At 30.9% G+C, this 24,444-nt stretch overlaps 1 protein-coding gene across 1 annotated transcript in view; it reads left to right on the top strand.

Annotated features, from left to right (window-relative positions):
- The first annotated feature begins 1,016 nt into the window (after window positions 1–1,016).
- Window positions 1,017–24,444, top strand: part of LOC139891060 (alpha,alpha-trehalose-phosphate synthase [UDP-forming] 1-like) — a 60,280-nt gene continuing 36,852 nt past the window's right edge. The window contains exon 1 of the mRNA XM_071873986.1: window positions 1,017–1,220. The gene's annotated coding sequence lies outside the window, so the exon portion shown is untranslated. The remainder of the gene's footprint in view (window positions 1,221–24,444) is intronic.

Below are 24,444 nucleotides of genomic sequence, written 5' to 3'. Positions count from 1 at the left end.
GTGGCGTCTTGACTGCCGCTCAGAGCCTAAATTGATTCTTAGGCATGCTTTAAACCCCATGAAAATCTGATTCTACCATTTTCATGGCGTCCCCCCTTTTTCTTTTTTTTTTCTTTTTTTTTATATATCTATATATTTATCTATTTATTTTATTTTATTTTTTTATTTATCTTTGTATTTTTTAATTTATTTTTTAATTTCTTTTTTTTAGTTTTAAATTTAAAAAAAAAGTATTTTTTAACCGGAGGTCCTCACGGAAGCAATCTCTCTACCCTGGAGTAGAGAGGGGGATGAATTTCCTTTCCCGTGGGTGGAGAATTCTCTCGACTCGTGGTAAAAGAAACGACTTCTCTTCTAGTTTAGGGTAGAGGAAGGATTGTCTACATCTTACTTCCCCCATACCTCGCAGGCGCGGGATTGAGTATTGTTGTTGTTGTAAGGTTAGTATTTTATATGATACTAAGATAGAAGATAAACATGGTACATCCAAGTTAAAAACTTTCATTTTTCAAGTAGGATAAACATATAAAATCTTATATGTTTATAAGTTTTTATTTTAACGTATCAATAACTTACTTTTAGTCTATTATATGAGAAGTGATTGTCTACCGTTTATTTTCTCATACCTACATTTTTATGATACAGTATTGTTATTGTTTTGTATGAAGTCAATAAGTTGATTCCTTAGAGCAAAGTACGGAGTATATATATTTCCATATAATATTCCTGAAAAATAAGAAGGACCAGCGTGGTGACATATGTGTGTACTACTCGGTTTTAAAATATAAAAGTTTAAGTTATTTAAAAAAATTGAATACAAAAAGGTGAAAGAACAAATTCCCTCCAAATGATAGGGCATCTCAAACCACCAAAATTAGCTTTTTTCAAAAGAAGTTGATCCCATACCCTTTCTCTCCCACCAAAAAATTACATGCATTCATATTCATATTATATATCTATATCTATCTATCTATATGTATCAACAAATGGAATTCAAACAGAACCTCAACCTACTATCTATACTACGTCATCTGTCGAATTTTGCTTTCATGATTCCTGATCATTTTCTATACGCTTTTATTATATATGCATTCAATAGCACAATTTCTACATCTACAAAAACCTAAATTTCAATTCTTCATCTTACACATTCGTGCTTAATTGAAGAAACTTGACTGTCCTTTGCTGAGGTTGACGGAAGCGGTAGTAATCGCGATCAGGTTAGGTCGTATATATATGTATGTGTATTTCAATTCACAATTTAGAGTTATGCAATTATGTGACGTACTATACGTTGCTTCTTAACTATGCATGATTTAGATGAACAACTGAAGACGCTAAGTATTGAAACCTCATCGATTAATTAGGTTATACACACAACTTGAACCCAACTACAGAGTGGTAAAACTAATGACAATGGGTAAAAACCCGTATTATTTAGTAAGAATTTTTTTTATTTAGTGTAATTTTTTTTTTAAAGACTGACGGGGTGCTAGCGAGCACCTCTTCCAGCATCCACTATCTTCCGCCGCTGCAATACACTCGTGTAATGAATTCTTCTTATATTTGGCCAATCAATAGACGTAAAAGTTTAATGTTTTGTCGAGTAGAATAATACGGACTATGAAATTGTTGTGAGTTTTTTGTTTTGCCAAAAAAGACTAACCTATAAAAATTTTGGGAGTAAGTTGCAAAGAAAATTATCACTTCAATACTAGTCGGCTCACAAAGCGAGTCTAAAACTCAAGCCGAAAAAAACCAAATAAAATAAAATAATAATAAATAAAGGGTCAAAAAACCACCCCGAATGAAAGTAATCCAAAACAAGCTTAAACGAATCACAAACTATGGAGTAACCCAAACAACCAAATTGGAGTGAGTTTAGAATTGGATTTAGGTGTTTATTTTATGTTGTAGGAACTTTATTTATTTATTATTATTATTAATGATTAATGATGGGCAAATGACCCGAAAAGGTAACGTATGTTGTCAAATTTGACAATCAAGGTAACCTCCAAAAAAAGATGCTCGAAAAAAATTTTAATTTTAAAAACTTCAGAGAAAAGGTAACATCGTCAAATTCATTAACGATCGTCAGTTAGAATTACACAATTGGTCTCTAAAGTTTGTTAAAAGATTTCATCTTCAATCCCAATCTTCATCCTCTTTTTCTTTTTCAAAACCTAATTCCATTGTACATTCAAACACCCAAAATTAACATACAATTACAATATAATTAAAAAGAAAATAATTAGCAACAAAATAACTAAAAAGACATACAAAACCTAATTCCACTTTCGGATCTAAAACCACCATCGACGATTTAAGATAGCAATTCAATTTAAAGGAGCAATTCTAACTCTACACAATAACAATTTAATAATAAATCCTTTCAAGGAGCAATTCAATTTAAAACTATCGATAATTATCAATTTGAGAATTAAAATTGATAAATTGATAGTTACTAGCCAGAATTCATACGTGAGTCAAGGAGCAATTCAATTTGATAAATACTCCTTTTTCCGGTGACTTCCGGCGGGTGCAAACGCCAGGATTCTCTTAATCCATTATGGGTGGTCACTCACATACGATTCCTTTAAAGGATGGGTCGTTTGTTCAGGAACGAAGAGGGTGTTCCCGATGCTTGATATGAATTTTAATAGAAGTGATGAGAAGGAAAACACATCATTCTTCGTCACTAATTTTCCAGAACAGGCGACTGTTGATTCCTTTGGAACGTGTTCGATTCTTATGGTTGTTTGGTGATGGTGATGAATAAAGATGAAGATTTGTTTTTTTTTTTTTTTTTCTTTGAACAGATCAACGGAGGGGGACTTTACCACCCGTTGCGATCATCTCCCGTTTCGACTATGCCGATGCAGCGATAATAACCCCGCCTTCATCGCTGCCTGGGAGGAAACCTTGAAACCTATCCAAGGGCACGGCCAAGTAAACCCCCCCTCCTCTTTACCCCAAACGATGATGGGTATGAAATTGTGTTTTTAATTTAATTTAATATTTCATTTTTCATTATTTCATTAAAATATAAAGGTGAAGATATGTTTTAATTTAATTTAATAAAGATGCTGATTCAAATTAGTTTTTGGCTTGAATTTGGATTCATGAAGAAACCATGAACTCCTCCTACTTACTGCTGCTGTTATTTAATTCTTTTAAGGAAGACGATACAAGGACTTTTGGTGCAACGTTTTTAGAAACTTCAGGGACCAACTATGTATTTTCACCTAACGATTGTTAATGAATTTAATGAAGATTACCCTAATTTTAAAATTTTTGAACACACAATCCTTTTCTTGAGCAAAAATAAAATTGAAATTCTTTTCGGACTTATACGATTTGAGGGTTACCTTGATTGTCAAATTGGGTAACTTACGTTACCTTTTCGGGCCATTTGCCCCATAATTAATTTCAATATTATAGTATTATTATTTAGTATCATTAATTATAATAAATATTAATATCATTTTTTACAAACTTCATTTCAACAATGAGTAAATGGACAGCGTGCTTAGCTATTAAATTAAACTAGTTATGGAGCCTTCGCTTCGCGCCGGGGGCTCCGTTTTGAATGCGAGTAAAAAAAAAATCTTGATCTATTTTGTAAAAAAGAATTTTTTTTCGACATCTAACATTGAAGGGTTGTTCCTTTTGTGAAAATTGCTTTTTTAACGTTAAAGTTAGTTGATCTATTTTGTAAAAAAGAATGTTTTTCGACATCTTTTGGTAGCATTGAAGGGTTGTTCCTTTTAAGAAAGTTGCTTCTTTTATCGTTGGAGACAAAAAAAAAATTGTAGCACAGTAGTGGCCTATGTGGGTCCTACTGTTTAAGCGCAGTGTACAAGTCTGTGACGATCGCTCCAAATCCATATGGACAATACGTCATTCATTGATTTCATTGCGAGGTATTTGACCTCTATATGATACATTTTGTAAACATTGCATTCTTTTGAAAAGGCACACCATAAATGAATATTTAAATCAAAGGTTTTCGACATCTGATGATTTCTACATATAGACAATCACCGTAAATAATAGTTTACAATAGTACTTCCGTTGACAATGCAGTCAAAATAAGATACATGGTGATAATTTGGTGAATGCAACGTTTCCTTGAAAAGTATGTCAGGTAAGACTCCATGCACATAGCTTGTCTAACATATAAGCAACAGCGGAAGACTTCTAGGAAACCTGAGAATAAACATGCTAACAAGTGTCAACACAAAGGTTGGTGAGTTCATAGTTTTAATGTTTCGCATAATCTGTGTATAAAGGTGGATCACAAGATTTCAGTTGTTTCATCCAGAAACGTTTATCAAAATATTCTACAAGATTGAGCACCCTGGTAAATAAACTTAACGCATATATAATTTGTACCATTTGTATAATCATCTTAAAAATACACGCAAACCAACGTGTACGCTTCTCAAATAGCATACGTCCGTTAAAAAGGCTAGTGCTCTAGCTCGGACGGGGATGTCAAGCCCTATGGATCCATATACTACTACTCGCGCCCACCAGTTCTTATAACTGGCAGATACTAGTTACCAAAGCTAAGGGATTTTCGGTTCAAACTCGGTGTAGAATTTAGTGTGTACTTGTGTCCATTGTTTTTAAAAATAAAGTGCATGTATTCTCAGCCCAAAAATATAGATTGCAAAAGCAATTAAAAAGGGAGCAAATGAAACTCACGCATATAAATCTAGTATTTTCAGTATTTATAAACAGTCGCATGTATTCTCAGCCCAAAAATATATTGAGTAAAAGGGATCATATGAAACTCACCTTAGCAGCACATAAAGTTGTTCACCAAAACGTGACCGAAACTCGGAATATCAAATAACCGTAGATCTCAACCTAGAGAACATATGTTGGTCAATAAATGTCTATCAAGCTAGGTCAGGTCATAGTGTATAACAATCCTAATGCTCGAGATCGACATACAAAAGTTATCCAAAGTCGTTTCAAAAAGTCAATTATGACAATAGTTCAACAAAACGAGACATACCTTATATAAGGATTTATTTACTCGGTTGGTAATATTCAAAAATCCAATTTATCAATCTCGTAAACAAGTTGTTTAAATCTTAATTGTAGATTCAAAAGCAATTTCAATTAACGTTAATCATAATTCAGTTGATCATATCTTTTAATCCGTTCATCGAAATTATTCGATATCTAAATGAAAAGTTATTGATTTTTCGCCAGCTTTCCAAAAACATGTATATCATATACCTTTTACCAGTAATATATGTATTTACTTCGTGATTCATCATAACTGTTTAACGACAAAATTTAGCATACAAGCATGCATAAATATATATACTCGAGCACTAGACATGGATACACAATTAATGTATAAAAGATAAAATATGAGTGCTTACGTATCAATATTGAGATTCAATATTGTAGGAAAGTACGTAGACGCAACAGAGATGATAAACACTAGATTTGATTCAAAAATATACCCTCGAACATTACCCATAACCTCCTTGACAATAACCCATAATTTTCTTAGCTCTATCCCGCTCAAAAACCTATTTTGAAGGTGACACGCTCATAACCTCGTCGTAGTATTTTAGGTATATATACTACTAATAATAATATTATAATAAGATTAATAATAATAATAATATTAATCTTAATAATAATAACAATAATAATAATAATAATAATAATAATATAAAAAAATAATAATACAGAGGAATGAATCGAGCTTTTATAGTATGTGGCCTGCTACAGTACCTCATGCGATCGCATGAGTTTTCAGCGTTTTTGCCATGCGATCGCATGGCCGCCTTATCCTGTTTTTGTTTGCTAGTTCGTCGACATCAAATAGTGTTTTACTGTAGCAAATAGTGCACTGTAGCAAATAGTGTTTACTGTAGCAAATCACTGTAGCAAAGTCGTTTTCACTGTAATACTGTAGCAAAATACGGTTTCACTGTAGCAAATAGTATTTTACTGTAGTAAATAGTGTTTTACGGTAGGAAAGTCATTTTACTGTAGCAAATAGTGTTTTACTGTAGGAAAGTCGTTTTTACTTGTACATATATATATATACATACATATAATTGTTCATGAATCGTCGAGAGCAGTCAAATGTAATTTAATACATGAAACAGTTCTAAAATTTTAAGATTCAACTTCATAGACTTTGCTTATCGTGTCGGAAACATTAAATCATTTATAGATAAAGTTTAAATTTGGTCAGAAATTTTCGGGTCATCACAAAGTCGGTAAAGAGTGGTGGGTATTATTATTCAGTATTTTTGGTGTTAGTGATGGGATAAATAATAATTTAGAATATAGGTATAAAGTGGGGGGTTCGATTTGTATTTTAATGGAAGTTAGGGGGTTAGGTATAAAGTGGGGGGTTCGATTTGTATTTTAATGAAAGTTAGGGGTTATGTTTGTGAAAAGTGAAAAACTAAATAGTACTATTCATAACAAATAAGACAAATTTTGTCTATTAGTTATATTGGTAAATTAATGTATAAAATAGTTACATTTTAATTGTTCACTTTTTATAGTAAAAAAAATGTTATTAAAGTATATAAACTTCCAAATATACCACCGTCATCTATATAGATAATATTAAAATGCTAAAATGATGATGTCATTATTAGGCTAATTCCTTTATTAAGAAAAAATCAAAAAGAAAAAGAAAAAAAATCTAAGCATGGTGAGTGATGTCATTAATTAAATAATTTTGAACTAAATTAAATCTTATTAATTAATTATTATTATTATTAAATATTATTAATAATTATTTCAATTATTAAAATTAAAAATTTTTGAATTATTTTAATTAATTATTTGGAAATTGAATATGAGAATGTATAAAAGCTCGGCATAAGGAAACTAATTCTAATTCTAAATTTATATTTTAATTTACACTTTTAAAATAAAATGACAACCAATATCATCTCTTATGATTGGATGTTGATTGTTTAATATGCATTTTAGGTGTTTGATGAAATGTTCAGTTGACGAGTTTCTTAGTCGGACTCTGTGGTTTCACGGGTCATTAAACTAAATAACTTTAGCATTTACGTTCACTTAATACCTAAAACATATCATTAAACTGTTTCGTTTAAACAAACACGTGATTCCAAGGGTCATTTCACTAGTTATGTCATTAAACTGTTTCGTTTAAACAAACCCGTGATTCCACGGGTCATTTCACTAGTTTATTCTAAAATAGTCATATTTAAAAAAAAATAAGTCAAAAGTATCTTGATTATAAGAGAAAAATTGTCATTTTCTAGCGTATCTTAAATTCGAGATTTTTGACGGATATTATTATTGAAAGAGAAGAAATATTATACTACGTATTATGTATGACTGCTAACGCTTACTAGAATTCCTTAATGATAAACTAAGAACAAGTAATTCAAGATATACTTATTGATTGATTTATTAAAAGTTGATAACTAATTTAAAGCTTTACACAAATAAAAATAATAATTTTTGAGCATTGAAAATAGTTGAGGTATAATATTAACGTTTTTTTTTTTTTGGGTACGCAAGAAAACCTTCCTATGAACGAGCACATTGGCTCCCCCATAGAAGGTAAAATCTCGGGTAATCAAGCCCCCCGATCGCGAGACCTGGTACCGGATGAATTGCACATTATGCGCACCCTCTAGTCACACTCTCTTTTTGAACAATTTGGCATGGCCAGAAATTGTACTCGGGTTGTGTGCTATATTGGACAACTCGATGGCCACTCAACCAAGCATGCATGGTTTAATATTAACTTTTTTACTCCGTATTTGTTTTTTAAAATTTCCTGACGTCAAAAAAGATGTATGATATTTTTAATCCTTTTATTTTTATACTGATAGTAAATTACTCCTAGTAATATATATATATATATATATATATATATATATATATATATATATATATATATATATATATATATATATATATATATATATATATGATATTTCAACTTCAATTTTTAATAAATTTATTTATATCTATACATTAACACTTTGTACTAATGATGTACTAATCATTACCCAAATGATGTATATTAATCATTATGTAAGTTCTCAATGTGTCTGTTTTATAACCTTTGACGAAAGAACATCAACAATCTTTTTCAATCATAAACAATAATTTTGCTTTTATAAAAGTTAGTGATGTCATCAGGAAATCTTTAATAATTAATTCAACGATTTGGACATACGTGTTTTCGTGTTTATATGATGTGTCTATGTGTTAGAGAAAGATTCCATCAACACTATATCATAATAAAAATATCTTATTTTAGTGAGGCTACAATGAAAAGCATGCCCGTCTCAATAATTTAGAGGCCTTAGGCGAAAATAAAAATGGACCATTATACACGTTAATTTTTTTTTAATACAGATAAAAAGATTATACTATAATTTATCAATACAAAAGAAGTTTTCAAGACAGCCGTAACAAATTTTTTTTGTTATCAGATATTTATTCGACAATATTTTATTTAATTTACTCAACTATTCGACAATTGTTTTATTATTAAATAAATATTAAAAATTTCGGGCCCTTCTAGTATTTGGGCCCTACGCGATTGCCTATGTTGCCTTATGCTTGAAGACGCCTCTGATGAAAAGTTTTTTAAAGTTGCATGTTTTTTCCTACATAAACAAACATGTATAAACTTAATTCAGTGAGGTTTAGATTTAGACCACGTTTCCGAGTCTATTTTTGGATAGGAAAAAGAACGACAAAGAAAACAATACAAAACCGAGTATGCAATTATGATTTTTTTTTTTTTTTTTTCAAAAATAGTGAAAGGCAAATTATCCAAAATTTTATATGAGTCTTTTCTTTAATATTTAATAATAAAGGCAATGACATGAAAGTAATCGTCTAGCTAGAAGAGTTATAAAATTGTTACTTTCTTTCATTTTTCTGTAAAATAAAAAAATAAATCTAAAGGTGTAATAGCCTAATAGGCCGAGTCGAATTCGCCGCCTTTGAGCATTTGATAAGTTTACTTCTAACTCGACTCATTTAACATTATAAAAATTTGTATTCAACTTGTTTGACATTATACAAGCTCGAGTTCAATCAGAATCAAACTTATTTAAAGTATACTCCGTATTATTATATATATAAATATAATATATTAATTTTTTTAGTTAAGCGAGTAAACTCTCCTATGAACAAGCATACTGGCTCCCCCATAGAAGGTAAAACCTCGAGTAATTAAGCCCCCCGAACGCGAGACCTGGTACCAGGTGAATTGCGCATTATGCACACCCTCTAGTCACACTCCATTTTTGAACAATTTGGCATAGCCATGAATTGAATTCGAGTGGTGTGCTTTATTGGGCAACTCGGTGGTCACTCAAGCAAGCCTGAATGGTTTATATATATATATATATATATATATATATATATATATATATATATATATATATATATATATATATATATATATATATATATATATATATATATATATAGTGTTTTAATCAAGAGGAGAGCACTTTTTTCGGGAGAAGTGGGGGGAAGTATGTGATGACCCGGGAATTTCCGACCAAATTTAAACTAAATCTTTATATGATTTCGACACGATAAGCAAAGTCTGTAATATTGAGTCTCGAAAATTCTGAACTATTTTATATATTCAATTGACCTTCGACTGTTCTCGACGATTCACGAACAACTATTTATAAATAGATACATATATATATTTAAAAATATAAAAATATATATTAATTCGAAATATAATTTGAAATATTATATTATGTAGTTATTAGAATTAATTATGTAAAATAATAATAATATATAATAATTATTATTTAAAAAGTATCTATCTATATATATAAATAAAGTATACAGAATAAATATTTTGTGCTTTCGAATTTATTTATTAAACGATAGAAGCACTCGTTTATCATTCGATGGTTATTTAAATAAGTTAAGTTCAAACTTAGGTGATTTTAAAAATTAACAGTGATCCAAAAATGAGTAATATAAATTTTAGGCTTATTAAAAATATATTTAGGAACTGTTTGTTGAATTTTAAAACTTTTTATATTTTACTTTCGATTGGGAGTGAATAATTAATGTAATTTTTATTTAATAGTTAATGACCGAATTTTATACCATAATGATTAGAATAATTAAAGATAGTTAATTTAAATATTTGGAATTTTTTTGAAGACTTTTATCCGCCACTGATTAATAACGGAGTACAAAATACTATCCCATTAAAACTGTGGTAGAAGAATTTAAAATTTAGGTTGCCTGCTTTTCATATTCACACGTTTTTATTGTATTAAATTATTAATTTCATTGATTTCTTTTTCTCTATATATTACTTCCACTTGAAAGTGGTTAAGCAAGACACATGACTTTATCGTTTACTACTACCTTTATATATGTTTCTATTTCAAACAAATAAAAAAAAAAAAAACGCTATTAATCACCCACCACATCATTCCCTATTTTTTCTTTGCATCGACCACCACCACTAAACTAATTCTGTTTCTTCTCAAATCAAGTTTTGGACACAATACATGTGAAGAACAATTATTGTTAAAAAGCTTGAGGCCTGCTACTTTCTAAGTTTTAAATTGAAAAGAATTAATAGGTGGGTCATGGTCTTAGTGATAACTTACGGAATATATATCTAAAATAAGGAGAGTCCTTATTCTTCTTCTCATTTATCTCTACTACTTATTCAACCAACACACATGCACCAACACAACCCAGGTCATCTCTCAACAATATGTTCATATCCTTGTACTCGACATGCATATACATACATACATATATATACATACATACATATATATATATATATATATATATATATATATATATATATTTTTTGCAAACCGATTACCATTTCGTCTTTAATAAACCACCATCGAATTTTACTACACCACTACTATGTTAATCACTTACTACTGCAGTCCCGTACCCATTTCTTTTCTCTGGTCCGGTTAAACCCACTCGAGAACATCCAACCACGCAACAGTTTGAACCTCTTGATGTTTCTACGGGTTCCTGTTCCTTTCTGATTATGATCATGAAATAACCACACCACAACCACCCACCCTGAACCCGCTTACTATTTCTTGTATGTTTATAACCGAGAACCCTCGTCGTATTCACCACCCTCTATTCCTCGATTACCATCAACAACTTAATAAATTTGCAACTTAACCCATTTTGTTCTTGCTATTTCTCGATGATCTTAAAGTTAAGGAAACTAAATGAAGTTGAAAGAGAAGATGCAAGATGGTCGACAAATTGCTGTTGTGTTGTTTTAAAAAAAAAATATATATAAATAATGAAGATAATAAAGGTGAAACACGTTGGTATGGGTAAAGTCTCTCTGGTTCCTATTTTAGCCAAAACCAATTTTTAATTATGATGTTGCAGTGAGTTAGCGAGTAAACAAAGGTGATTATTATTCTGTGATTAAAAAAAAAAAAAAAAGGAAACGAAGACGGTGATGCGATGTAATGATAAAGATGATCACGATAGGAATAAGATGTTAAGATTATGATGTTATGATACATAAAATAACGATTTAGATAATGGTGAATTGGAGACAAGGTGATTATATGATAATGAAGGTGAAACAGTTATATGGGTTTTAATCCACGATTTAAAACAGAAATGTTTAAGCAGAGGATTGGTTAGGCAGGGTGTTAAGGGAACAAGAGGTTATAGGTTCGAACCTAGGCTACATCACTAATTTTCTTTTTAGTAATAAAAGTCGCTGTTGGGCCAGGAACGAAGAGTTGGGCCGTGTATTCACTCTGTTGGGCCGAGTAATTAAGCCAAGTACTACTTGGGCCGAGAGATGGGTTAAATAGAATTAGGCTGGGATTGTAATTAGAAAAGCAGGAGCAGTGGAACGGTTAAGAAGGGTGTCGGGTGTTCGAGAGGTCATGGGTTCGAGTCCCGTTGCGAGCAATTTATTTTTTTAGCCTATTTGAGGTAGTTACTTATCATTATTATTATATGTACTATTATTGTTATTATTATTAATTGTTAGGTTAATTAAATTAATATTAGTATTACTAAAAGTATCAATACTGTAAATTTATCATTTTTATTAGAATGAGTATTACCATTGTAATGAACATTTTATCAAAATTATCATTTTTGTTATCAAATTTATCATTAGTATTATCATTAGAAACTATCATTTAAAAGTAACATTTTAATATTATCATTATTATCATTAGTTGTATCATTATTATTATTATTATTATTATTATTATTATTATTATTATTATTATTATTATCATTATTATTAATTTCAAATCTAATTATTACTATCACAATATTATTCTTATTATAATTATTATTTTACAAACAAATGATATCAATATAAAAATATATATTTATTACATATATCATAAGTATACTAATTTCAGATTTTAATATATTACCTAATATAATATTATTTATATTAATGTAACATCTAATAAAGTGTATATATCATATAAGTATTACCCCAAATTATAAGGATTAATATAAATATATATAAGGATATGTATTTATATATACTATAAAATATATATATAAACTTAGTTGATTAATATCACAAGGTGTTAATGAATATACTTGATATAGGTTCGTGAATCCGAGGTCAACCCTACATTGTTTCAAATGTCGTCGTATGTATTTTTACTACAAAATACATTAGGTGAGTTTTATTTGCACTTTTTACTCTTTACGTTTTTGGGCTGAGAATACATGCAAATGTTTTATTAACTGTTTTACAATATTTATATGCGTGAGTTTCATTAATCCCTTTTTAAATGCTTTCACAATATATATTTTGGGACTGAGAATACATGCGCTGCTTTTATAACTGTTTTACGAAATAGACACAAGTACTTAAAACTACATTCTATGGCTGGATTATTAAACCGAATATGCCCCTTTTTATTAAGTCTGGTAATCTAAGAATTAGGGAACAGACACCCTAATTGACGCGAACTCTAAAGATAGATCTATCGGGCCCAACAAGCCCCATCCAAAGTACCGGATGCTTTAGTACTTCGAAATTTATATCATGTCCGAAGGAGGATCCCGGAATGATGGGGATATTCTTATATGCATATTGTGAATGTCGGTTACCAGGTGTTCAATCCATATGAATGATTTTTGTCTCTATGCATGGGACGTATGTTTATGAGAAATGAAAATATGAAATCTTGTGGTCTATTAAAATTATGAAATGATTATTTATGTTAAACTAATGAACTCACCAACCTTTTGGTTGACACTTTTAAGCATGTTTGTTCTCAGGTGTGAAAGAAACCTTCCGCTGTGCATTTTGCTCATTTTAAAGACATGATTTAGAGTCGATCATCGCTCTGGAATCAGTTGTTGGCGACTTCGTCCGGATGGTTTAGGACGGGTCCTTTCAAAGTAATTTTTTTCATTTTTTTTTTTGAATTTTTTTCCAAGCATTATGATCACATGAAAATATGAATATTTAAAAAAGACACTTTGTGATAAACCTTACTATTTTAGCGAGAAAACGCAAAAGAAATAAATGACAGCATTCAATGCACTCAATGTTTTGTTCTGATTTTTTTAAGGGGTTAGAAATTAGGGTTTAGAAATTAAGGGGTTAAAAGTTAAGGTTTAGCTATTAGGGTTTAGAAATTAGGGTTTGGGGTTTAGAAATTAGGGTTTAGATTGAATTTTTAACACGAACGGTTTAGAGTTGAAGGTTTAGGGTTTTAGGTTTAGGGACTAAACCCAAAACCCACCCTAAACTTGAATTTAAGAGCCCGTGATGTTTGATAAGTTTGATAAGTTTTAAAAGTTTTTTTGAATTTAAGAAGTCGTAGTATTGACAAATTTTAAAAGTGATTTTGGGTGGTGTTAATAACTTAATGTCTAGTTTTTTTTTTTACGATTAATATCTTTTTAATAATATCTAAATTATATACTACGTAATATTTAGAGAAAATATGAGAACATTGAAAATTTATGACAGAACATAACATTAGTAAATTTAATATATACAATTATTTACCTTTCTAGCTATTTTTAAAGATCAAAGATAGATGGTACTTTTCTATACTTTATTTAATTATTATTTATTTGTTTTCATAAGGGTGGAGAAAAAGAAAAAAGCTAAATAATAAACTCACGATACTAAAGGAGAGTTAGGAATCTCGAAGGCAATCAATGATCAAATTAATTGTAGCAACTATCTTAGATATTTACGGGTAATATCTATTTTATATATTAATATATTTGTTATAATCTACACACATATATGTAAATCTATATATCTATATTTATATATTAAATATAATTAATAATTAATTCAATTTAATAAGAAAATCACACCTAAGCAAAAGCCTATTCCTAGGTTTGTTAAATGACTCGTGAAATCACGAGTTTGTTTAAATGAAATAGTTTAATGATATGTCTTATGTCTTAAGTGAGCGAAATAGCTTAATGATATGTTTTAGGTATTAAGTGAATGAAATAATTTAATAATATGTTTAAGGTATTAAGTAAAAGTAAATGCTAAAGTTATTAAGTTTAATGACTCATGGAACCATGAATTTCGACTAAGCAGTTTCACGTTGTTTTTACAAACATATTGATGTACTTAACTTGGTCAGAAAAAATGAACTACATTTATTCTTCCACCACCATCTTCTAAATTTCTTCATAATTATTTTTTCTTTGTCATAAAACTCTACATTACAACCTTTTATTGAGACATGTATTTCGCATACATATGTAACGTAATTAATCATGTTAAAAGAACCTATATTTGAATAATAATAATATAATTATTATAATTATTATAATAAATAATAACAATAAAGTTTGATTAAAAGTTGAGTATTTATATTTTTAATAATAATTATTAGTAATAACAAATACCTTTTGAATTTAAAAAAAAAATTAAAATACAATTACTATATAAAGATTGTACAATATGATTCAAAGTTTGTACATGTGTTCATGAGATGTTTTGTAAAAGATTGTACAACTTGTTTTAGAGTTTGTACATATGATCATAGAGCTGTTTTATCATAAAGTTGTACATAATCCTTCAAATATTATATATATAATCATGATGTGTTTTATTATAGCCAGAAATTGAACCCGAGTAGTGTGTTTCATTGGGCAACTCGGTGGCCACTCAGACAAGTCTGCGTGGTTAAAAAAATCTTCATTTTACCTTCTTAGTTTGTTCTAGCTTAATATAAGAAGCTCAATCTCGTTTTTTAAACAATATGTAAATTTTATTCGAGCTCGGGCTCCAATTCTATGTCGCTGAGTTATTAATAAGTCGAATTCAAATAGCTCACGAGTAATTCGATTTGTTTACACCTCTAGATAAAAGTATTATTTTTTTTTTCAAACCCTATCTTTAAAAGTTCCCTTTTTCCTTCTTTTCACCATTTGTCCATTCTGGTTCTATTTCTTTCCTTGCTTATCAAAATCTGTGAAGTGGATAGCAATTTACTAACAAAAAGATTTTTTGTTAAAATATACTGTATAAAGCAGCATTATATATCTCCTTTTCATATCCAAAAAGTAGATCTTGATTACTTTTCCTTTAGTAGACCCCAAGACCACGCCTAGTGCAAAGTTTTTGAGCCTGTCCCATGGTGACATACACTATCCTTAGACCATCCCTTATGGTAAAAGTTGTGGGCTGACGATGTGAGCTTTTCTACGACGTAACATTGTGGGTTGAAAAATATAAAGTTATGATGGTGTGGGTTGGAGACGTGGGTGAGGAGAGAGGTGATGATGCGATAAAAATTATTGAGAGTGAATTAAAACGTAAATAAAAATAGGGAATTGCTAATTTGTGCCACCATGGCACATGATAATCAACAATATGAAAGTAAATATTTCCTTAAATTAATTAAAAAACATATAATAAACACAAAACTTTCTAAAATTAAATGTGTATTGAATGTAACTAGTGTTCGAACCCTCGCTTCGCGCCGGGGGTTCGGTTTTTAATGTATTTTATTGTGTTTAGTTTGTAAATTTTTTTTGTGGCTAACGATGATGTTGTTGAAGCGCAACTCGGGTCGAACTAAAAGGTATAACCCGTGAAAGATTTAAATGTTATTTAAAATTAACAATATATGTGCATCTCCGCGTTTTGCTATGGAGTTGTCGACTTTTAAAAATTTAACGGGGAATTAACGTGTATGAAAAGTACCCCAAATATTTAGTGTTTTTTAAAAAGCGCCCGTTTTGCGTATAGCTAGTGACATTGTGTTCCTAAAATTATTTCAAGTTTAACGATGGTGGCGGAAAAATTTAACTCGTTGCGAGTGCGAAGATATGGCCCGTTGAATATTTGGGTGGAGTTTGTTCAAGATTTTTTATGAGAATGGTTAATTGACACTTTACCCTCCTGGTTGGGGGGTGGATTTAATTTTTTGGATAAAGTGTGTGGTGGTTTGTGGTTGAATTTGCAAAAAAAAAAAAAAAAAAAAAAAAAAGAAGCAAAAAGTCGTAAATACCCCGGGTACTATTCATTTCCCCTATGTCTTTTAGAATATAGGTATAATATAATGGTTAATTGACACTTTACCCCCTGGTTGGGGGTGGATTTGTTTTTTTGAATAAAGTGTGGGGTGGTTTGTGGTTGAATTTGCAAAAAAAAAAAAAAAAAAAAAACAAAAAGTCAAAAATACTCCCGGGTACTATTCATTTCCCCTATGTCTTTTAGAATGTAGGTATAATATATATATATATATTTTTTAATCGGCGAAGAAAGATTATATTAATAAAGAAACGCTTGCTACCTTCATCAAAACGATGAATGATAACAATGCAAAAAGATTCAATTGAGGAGTTACAATTGAGAATCGATAACTCGATCTACTTACACCGATAAACTACTAATCGAAAATACATAGACATTGACTTTGAATGCAAACTAACAACATATCAAATATGGGTTTTGAACCCATATATATGATTGAAATCTATGGCACATCTTCAAATTTGTAGACCATAAGAAAACTTTTAACTTGATATTTCGAACGATGATCGACCTACACGTGAATTTGTAATATTTTTTTTAAAAGGTAAATTTTATGATCAATTAATGCTTTTATCATATGCCACCATGGCACATTTTAGCATAACCCATAAAAATAATTTAATTAAAAAAAGTGGACCAATCATGTCAAACCACGACATTTTATTTTTTGTTGCTTTCCCACGATTTCTTCTCCCACTCTCCCAAGCAACGCAACGTAACCACAAAAATGGACGTGTTTCGCCATGTAAGCAAGCCAACAACGTAAGTGGATACTGTAACGCATGATTTTAGTACCAAGAGTGGTAAGTTAAGACATCTGTCACTTTTCGGTACTTGACCTAGTCAGAAAAAGTAGAGGTAAACGGATAAAAAAATACGGAGCAAGTATTTTTTTGTAAACTATCATAAAACATAATAACATAAAACTTTTATAAGTTTATAAACCATCATGTTTGTATCATTGTATGTTTATAGTAAGAGTGCTTCCAACCAAGACATGGTTTCTTCCAAGACTAACCAATCATTCACCGCCACATCAGCACTTCCATCTCACTTCCTTACCAGGACTAAATCAGGACTAAACACTCCCAACAATGACACTCCTCCCTCAAATAAATTGAACCACTATATTAATTAAATAAATACATGTACAACTTCAAAAGCAAAAGGTACCTGTGATTATTGCATCTCCCTCGTTCGCATTGTCCACAAATGTGCTGAAAAAGGACTAAAATGAGAACGAGTGAGCTGGGCGGCGGTCTGAGCGAAGGCTGGGCGGCCGTGGTGCCATCGGAGCCCAGCTGGGCGGCGGCCTGGGCTGGAGGTGAACGGGACCATTGGGAGCACTCTAAGAGAGCTCCCAATGGAGTAAGACCTTCATCTTAGTCCAGGTCCACCACATCAGCGCCACCTCAGCACTTCCTTCACAGGACTGACCCAGGACTAAACACTCCCAACAATTATACCTTTATTCCATATTTTTTATTTATTTTTTATTTTTTTTAAACAATCTTTATTTAAATAACACTAAACTTTTATTAAAAATTATAAAACATTACAATACTTGAAATTAAAAATTAAAAAAAATACATTAAAAAATACATTTAAAAAAAATTACATTAGAAATAAATAACTAGTCTTCGCCTTCTTCTTGATCTTGGACTTCTTCTTCGTCATCGGGAATGTGTGAAGGTCCTGCCTCGAATTGATTGTTTGGATTAATTGCATTCTAGTCGTTAACTTTTTTTTTTATATATTTTTCCAACGGTCATTTTTTTTCCAATTTTCCCGTCCAACAATATGATTAAAAAGCACGGAGGGGAGAACGATGGGCTTGACGATTTGCTGGGCGGACCCCTGGGCGGCCTGCTGCCATCGGCGCCCAGGAGGGCGGCCCGCTGGGCGGCCCCCAGGGCGGTATCGTTGGGAATGCTCTAAAGGTAAACAAATAAAAAAAATAAGTATTTTTTTTTAAATCACGACAACGAACTTCTATTAGCATATAATGAAAAGTACTAAAGTACGTAAAGTACGAATGCACATACAAAATTATAAGAAGCAATCATGCACTTCAAAGCACTGTTTTTTTAAGGTCAAAACTTGCAACAAACATTTCGTCACAACACCTTATTGAAAAGAAGAGGGGACCCGCAACAACGTGCGTTGGACACCACACCTCGTTATAAACAGAAGCCCATAGTAAATTTTCTTCAATAATTAGTATACATACCCTTTAATGGACTTTGTATATAAATGACAAATAATATAATTAGGTTTCAAGTTGACAAGAGGTTATTATGAGTAGAGGGGTAAACACATTCAAATTCGTACTATTACTTCCCATGTTCATATTTTTCATGTTGTGACGCACCATAGTATCCAAATATCTTCATGAAGGTACTCAGGGGCGAAAGTGTTAAGGGGCAAGGGGGCGGCCGCTCCCGGTGGATTTTTTTTCAGTGTAAAAATTTTGGGTTTTTCGACTTTGCCCTCGGTGAATTTTATTTTTTGCCCTCAAACCTATATATTTTGCCTCAAAACCTTCAAATTTTGCCACAAATTCTCCAACTTTTGCCCCAAAATTTACAACTTTTGTTTCAAAATCTTCAAATTTTGTCAAAAAAAATTGCTACGGTTAAAAAAATTTTTTTTGCCCCCGGTGAAAGAAATCCTAGTTTCGCCACTGAAGGTACTCCCATCAACAATGTTTGAAGAATTTCGATTCAGTTTGACCGTACGATCATCTTCCGCTTTAACTGGGGATGTTAACGACTGCTCCGTATTATTATTGTTTAACTATTGTATTTATGTTAAGCAAGTTGTAATTATGTTAGTGATTACAGTTTGGCCCGTTATATGATTCTATACATATGCTTTTGAAATCGTTTATTGATGGAAGATTTCACAATGAACGAACACATTTTTTCACAATGAACGAACACATTCTTTTACACGAATGATAAATGTTGTGACGATCGCTCCAAATCCATATGGACGAACACGTCATTCATTGATTTCATTGCGAGGTATTTGACCTCTATATGATACGTTTTGTAAACATTGCATTCTTTTGAAAAGGCATACCATAAATGAATATTTAATTCCAAGGTTTTCGACATCTGATGATTTCTACATATAGACAATCACCGTAAATAATAGTTTACAATAATAATACTTCCGTTGACAATGTAGTCAAAATAGATACATGATGATGGTTTTGTGAATGCAACGTTTTCTTGAATAAAGCATGCAAGACTCCATGCACATAGCTTGTATATCATGTAAGCAAACAGCGGAAGACTTCTAGGGAACCTGAGAATAAACATGCTAACAAGTGTCAACACAAAGGTTGGTGAGTTCATAGTTTTAATGTTTCGTATAATCTGTATATAAAGGTGGATCACAAGATTTCAGTTGTTTCATCCAGAAATGTTTATCAATAGATTATATAAAAGTGGATCACAAGATTTCAGTTGTTTCATCCAGAAACGTTTATCAAAATATTCTACGAAATTGAGCACCCTGGTAACTAAACTTTAACGTATATATAATTTGTACCCTTTGTATAATCATCTTAATAATACACGCAAATCAACGTGTACGCTTCTCAAATAGCATACGTCCGTTAAAAGGCTAGTGCTCTAGCTCGGACGGGGATATCAAGCCCTATGGATCCATATACTACTACTCGCGCCCACCAGTTCTTATAACTGGCAGTTACTAGTTACCAAAGCTAAGGGATTTTCGGTTCAAACTTAGTGTAGAATTTAGTATGTACTTGTGTCCATTGTTTTTAAAATAAAGTGCATGTATTCTCAGCCCAAAAATATAGATTGCAAAAGCAATTAAAAAGGAAGCAAATGAAACTCACACATATAAATATTGTATATCGGTTAATAAAGCATTTGCATGTATTCTCAGCCCAAAAATGTAGAGAGTAAAAGGGATCTTATGAAACTCACTGTTTTATATTGATATACAATATTGCAGGAAAGCACGTAGACGCATTGGATATAATAAGCACGAGGTTTGATTCACAAAAATACCCCCGAATATTACCCATAACCTCCTTGGCAATAACCCATATTTTCCTTAGCTCTAGCTTTCTCGGAAACTCGTTTTGAAAAATTACTTGGACAGCACTCCGTCGTAATATTTTATGTACATTATTATTTTTGTATCGCAAAAATAATAACACTAATAATAAAAATAATAAGATTAATAATAATCTTATTATTATTAATAATAATAATAATAATAATAATAATAATAATAATAATAAAATAAATAAATACGGAGTAAAAATAATATATGTGTGTGTGTGATTTATCTGGCCAAAACTCGAGAATTTATAGCACTTGGCCTGAAATCTGGAGTCATGCGACTCGCATGGAAATGGCCTTCTGACCATGCGACTCGCATGAGGACCAGGGACAGCTCACATTGTTTTTGTCCTAACATTTGTCGACATAATAAAATATAAATATAATATATATAATTTAAATTAATTAATTATATATTATATTAAATTCTCGTGCATAGTTGACTTGTAATTTTTGTTCCGATAAGTCGTACGTTGTCACTCGACTTATGTCCCGGTTCCGGTTTTTCGAACGCCCTTTCGTACGCTGAGAAAACTTGTACTTTACGTTTCGTGAATCGTACATTTGTCAAAATATAGTCTTAAATCATCCATAAAATATACCACTGTAGCAAAGTTACTGTAGCAAAGTCAATTTTTACTGTAGCAATTCACTGTAGCAATTCACTGTAGCAAGTCAATTTCACTGTAGCAAATAGTGATTTTTGAAAACACTGTAGCATTTTGAGTAATGTGGCAATTTGAAAACACTGTAACAAATTAGTGTTTAACTGGTTCATCTTAAACGCTTTAGTTAACTTATCTAAATATCAATTGAATCAATAAACGAATGTTACTATCGTTTATTATATATATGTATATATCTTTTTAATATACATAAATCAGTTTTTAAATACACATTGGAAGTTATTTATAAATAAATTTTAATAATAAATATTTCAACTTATCATATACATTCAAATAGATATTTAAACCAATAAGTTTAATGTACGGTATCAAACAATTAATACATTGTTACCTTTTCATGTTATAGTATATATGTATCTATTTACATATAATTGTTCGCGAATCGTCGAAAACAACCGAAGGGTATTTAAATATATAAAAGTAATTCAAAAATTTTGAGATCCAGTTTTACAGACTTTGCTTATCGTGTCGGAAATGTTAATCATACAAAGATTAAGTTTAAATTTAGTCGAAATTTTCGGGTCATCACAGTACCTACCCGTTAAAGAAATTTCGTCCCGAAATTTGAGTGAGGTCGTCATGGCTAACAATAAAAATGTTTTAATGACGAATATGGGTTGATAATAGAGTTTTATCTATGTTTGAATAATATAGATAAAATAATCCAATTACTCGAAGCGTATGAGAGAAGTTATCGTAATAAAGTGAAATGGAGAATAAAGATGCGTCTTATCTCTTAATGTAGTAACGATTGATTTCCGGATTTTAAGGAATAGAAAATCTTCATAATTTAAATAAGATTTGATTTTTCAGAATTTGCGGAAATTAAGATTTTCTTTGATTAAATGCGTAATCTGCCTCTATTGCTGCGTCCGATATTTTGCTATAAATTGACCTCTTTCGTTTCATTTATTTTCAACACTCCTATAATCTTCTTTCTTATTTCATACATCCCAATAGATTGTGAAAATGCTTAATCCAGTTCTGATTCTTGATATTTTCCTGGCTATCGTATCCTTCATTCTTCTTTTTCATCTGCCACCAGAGGAGGTTATTTTCTTCTACTATTACCTTGGGGTTATAGTGTTTTTCATTCTCCCGTGTCTTTATATTGCTATACGCATTGATATACACGGTTTGTAATTTCGGGGTTGTTATCGGGCTTTATGTTCTCCATTATATTTCGGAGCTTCATGCTTTCGTTTTCTCTTCCCGGCCTTAAGTCAAGCGAATAATGGTCCAGAATTCGTAGGTATGAATTTCAGAATAAACATAATTAATGTTCTAAGAAAGAAACGGTAATGGCACAATCTGACTTGTCAAATTACCAGAATATCCGGAAAAGACCAAATCATCAAGAAAATATTTTCTTGATATGTTTAGAGGTTAAATAGAATAAAAGAGTTATGTAACATGGTTTATGATGAGGGTGTGATCTGTGAACCTTTGTCACGTTCCATTAGAAACTCAACATGACTTACTGTAATATAATCACATTGATCAAGTGTCATTACATTATACTAACTCATGCTTCAGTTCCCAACATTACTTCAAAACATCCATTTTTTTCGAATTTTTTTTTTTTTTTAGATTTTAGAAATTAAAATAGTTTCTTTTATGATGTAACACAGATAGCGCGAAGAGGTAATGATTTCAGATAAGAATGGTTTAAAAAAATATCTTCAGAAATATGGAGGATATTTATAATGGGAGATACGATGATATCTTTAGAATATTTAAGATAAGATGATGATGAAGAATATTGTCCGCAAAGGTTTTAGTGTAAGGAGCAAGGTATTCTTTAATGATTTCAGCAGACTCTGAATCATTTGGATTCTTTGAAGGTAGATTTAGTCTTTGTGATTTGTCCACAGCCTCCTTCATGGTCTGCTCAATACGTTTTTCAATTCCAAACCTTCTCTTTTTCTCTGCTTTACCACCATACTATTCTTTATCATCAAACTTTTGACTGTTAAGGTCGTTTACAGTTTTTGCTGCTTCATCAACATTTTTCCAATTTCAGAGAACTAGTTTCATAGTTTGGGGTGTTTTTCGGAAATTTCACATTCGAAGTATGTAATTCGAGGAGGTAGACGTTATATGTACACATATAACTGTTGGCGTAGACGTGCTGCAAGATTTCAAAATACTGATTGCAAATTCCCGATAGTTGGAATGGCAACTATTGTTACAAGATGTGGATGAGTACATGATAGGGTTTCAATGTATATATAGTGATTTCCGGAGAGTTTCAAATAGCAGAGTGACGGAGTCGCTGGTACATTTACTGCTAATATGGTGGAACATAAAAGGTTCCCCAGTAACAAAAACGTATATGCCAAAGTTATAAGTCTGAAAGGTCGTCGTTGACTAGTTGAATGGGTGATAATACTGGATACTTTTAAAAAGGAATTGCAAGGTTATTTTCAGTAATAATAATGCCGAAGGATTTATCACAGATACGTGTTAAAGTTTTACTTAGGTTTCGAGAGCTTTCCAGATATATGATTATAAGTACAAATCTTTCTTCTCGTAGATATCGTGTAGTTGGTTTGTCTTCTCGTTTGTTCATTAGTTGAAGTGTTTCCAAGAATTTCGATGGGTTTGAATGCAAAATGTAATCATATGATGTTCTAGTACTGTTCTGAATTCAAAGCATGGTTTTCGAAGCATGGTTTTGAAAGATGTAGGAATCTAAGAGTGATGTTTTTCGTTTAATCTTGACTTGGATTCTGATCTATCGAAATCAGAATATGAAATTGAATGAAAATGGTTATTCTGCGATGAACAGATACGTATATCTATAGGTTTGAGCAGTATAGTTAATGATTGCTGAATCAGAATTGAAGAATGTATAGTGTAACATATTAATGTGGAATTTATATATTTCTAGGGTATTACCTACCCATTAAAATATTCTCATCATTAACAGTTTGTACAAAAGGATTTTCAATTATAATCTTTATGAAAATATATGTATGTATATTTCCTTCAGATGTAATATAGATTTAATGAGTTATTAAACTCATTTGATTTTCGGTTGGAACTAGAAACGAATAATCTCTTCTATATTAAAGATTACATAATCGTCGCAGGATATTTCTCC

Source organism: Rutidosis leptorrhynchoides, chromosome 2, assembly GCF_046630445.1.
Source record: "Rutidosis leptorrhynchoides isolate AG116_Rl617_1_P2 chromosome 2, CSIRO_AGI_Rlap_v1, whole genome shotgun sequence".
Taxonomy (NCBI): domain Eukaryota; kingdom Viridiplantae; phylum Streptophyta; class Magnoliopsida; order Asterales; family Asteraceae; genus Rutidosis; species Rutidosis leptorrhynchoides.
Note: the sequence above shows the minus strand (reverse complement) of the source record. Positions and strands in the feature narration are given on the sequence as shown.